Source organism: Cnephaeus nilssonii, assembly GCF_951640355.1.
Source record: "Cnephaeus nilssonii genome assembly, chromosome: X".
Taxonomy (NCBI): Eukaryota; Metazoa; Chordata; class Mammalia; order Chiroptera; family Vespertilionidae; genus Cnephaeus; species Cnephaeus nilssonii.
The window spans coordinates 87913630-87916106 of NC_137071.1; the positions used below are offsets into that span (position 1 = coordinate 87913630).

The 2477-nt window shown below is 46.3% G+C and overlaps 1 pseudogene across 1 annotated transcript; it reads left to right on the forward strand.

The window, feature by feature from the left end:
• Nucleotides 1-741: 741 nt before the first annotated feature.
• LOC307095210 (RNA-binding protein FUS-like) lies at nt 742-2236 on the forward strand (annotated as a pseudogene). The gene has a single exon. The product of its transcript is annotated as an RNA-binding protein FUS-like (transcript).
• The last annotated feature ends 241 nt before the right edge of the window (nt 2237-2477 follow it).

A 2477-nucleotide genomic window follows, 5' to 3' on the forward strand; every position in this document is an offset into this window, starting at 1 on the left:
ACAATTTTTTAAAATTTAATGTACTTTAATTTTATTATTAACATTATAAAATTACATCTATAAATGTTCTTGGGTTTGTCTCTCTCTCTGTGGAATATAAACTTTTTACTTAGCCTCTCTGAGTTGTAGTTACCTCATCTATAAAATGGCGATAGTAACCTCATCATGCAACTTGCCTGGCTCAGAATCTGGCTCAGAGTAGCAATCAATAAATGACCACTGTAGCATAATTGTGAGAGGTAGTAGAGCATATGGATTAAGACTACAGGCTTTGGGGACAGACTTCTTGGGTTCAAATCTTATCTTCACCACTAATTAATTTTCCGATCTTGAACAAGTTACTTAACCTGAACATGCTTTGGTTGCCTCTTCTGCAAAATATAGGTAATGGAAGTATCTGCTTCATTGGGTGAAAGGAACAAGTTCATCATATAAAACACTTAGAACAGTTTCTGGCACATATTAGTCACTCAATTAATGTTAGCCATTCCTATTGACTAGTGGTGCCCTTAGTGGTGGTGTTACTGATAGTGTTAAACTTAGTTATTTAAGCACACAATCAAGAATGTATTACCTAATACCACCAACTATTGCTTATTTTCAGAAATTCCAAATCTATCTTTCAAGCAACAGTCATTTGGTTGGAAGAATATCTTAAAAAATAATATCAGTCCTTGAGGCGTCAATGCTCTATGGTGTGGGAATTTTGTGGCGTGTCGGCCTGTGTGTGTATGCGCCGACATGGCCTCAAACGACTACCCAGCAAGCCACCCAAAGCTATGGGGCCTACCCCACCTAGCCTTGGCAGGGTTATTCCCAGGAGAACAATCAGCCCTATGGACAACAGAGTTATGGTAGCTACAGCCAGTCTGGGGACACTTCAGGCTATGTCCAGAGCACATATGGTTCTTATGGACAGACCCAGGACACAGGCTATGGCACTCAGTCAGCTCCCCAGGGATATGGCTCAAATGGTGGCTATGGCGGTGGCCAGAGTTCTCAGTCATCTTATAGGCAGCAGTCCTACCCTGGCTATGGCCAGCAGCCGGCTCCTAGCAGCACCTTGGGAAGTTACAGTAGCAGTTCTCAGAGCAGCAACTTTGGGCAGCCCCCGAGTGAAGGCTATGGTCAGCAGTCTAGCTATGGTGGGCAGTAGCCTAGCAATGGACAGCAGCAAAGCTCCTAGAATCCTCCTCAAGGCTATGGACAGCAGAACCAGTACAACAGTAGCAGTGGCGGAGGGGGTAGTGGAGGTAACAACTATGGCCAAGATCAGTCCTCCATGAGTGGTGGCGGCAGTGGCGGCATTTATGGCAATCAGGACCAAAGTGGTGGTGGTGGCAGTGGCTATGGGGGAGGCCACCAGCAAGACCCTGGGGGACAATGCCACAGTGGTTACAACTGAACCAGTGGTGGCTATGAACCCAGGGGTCTTGGAAGTGGCCATGAAGGCAGAGTGGCATGGGCGGAAGTGACCATGGTGGTTTCAATAAATTTGGTGGCCCTGGGGACCAAGGATCTCGTCATGACTCTGAACAGGATAATTCAGACAACAACACCATCTTCATGCAAGGCCTGGATAAGAATGTTACAATTGAGTCTGTGGCTGATTACTTCAAGCAGAATGATATTATTAAGACAAATAAGAAAACAGGACAGCCCATGATTAATCTGTACACAGACAGAGAAACGGGAAAGCTGAAGGGAGAGGCAATGGAATCATTTGATGACCCACCTTCTGCTAAAGCAACTATTGACTAGTTTAGTGGTAAAGAATTCTCTGGGAATCCTATCAAGGTTTCATTTGCTACTGGGAGTGCAGATTTCAATCGAGGTGGTGGCAATGGTCATGGAGGCCAAGGGCAAGGAGGACCATGGGCTGTGGAGGCTATGTAGGTGGTGGCAGTGGAGGACAGCAGCGAGCTGGGGATTGGAAGTGTCCTGATCCTACATATGAGAACAGGAACTTCTCTTGGAGGAATGAATGCAACCAGTATAAGGCCCCTAAATCACATGGCCCAGGAGGGGGGCCAGGAGGCTCTCATATGGGGGTAGCTATGGAGATGATCGTTGTGGAGGCAGAGGAAGCTATGATCAGGGTAGCTATGGAGGCCAAGGCGGGGACTGTGGGGGCTTCCAAGGGGGCTGGGGTGGTGGGGACAGAGGTGGCTTAGGCCCTGGCAAGATGGACTCCAGGGGTGACCAGAGACAGGATCGCAGGGAGAGGCCATATTAGCCTGCCTCCTGAAGTTCTGGAACAGCATTACTTCTATACCCAGTGTGACACTCGTTACTTTGTAACTTTCCAACTCCTGACCCACCCATGGTTTTTTGTGTCAGACTATGTAATTGTAACTATATAACTATTCCTATTAAAAACCATCATTTTAGTTTTAAAAAAATAATGATAAGATTCATTTTTAGGAATACAAAAATTGGGGAGCCCTGGCTGGTGTGGCTCAGTTGGTTGGAGCATT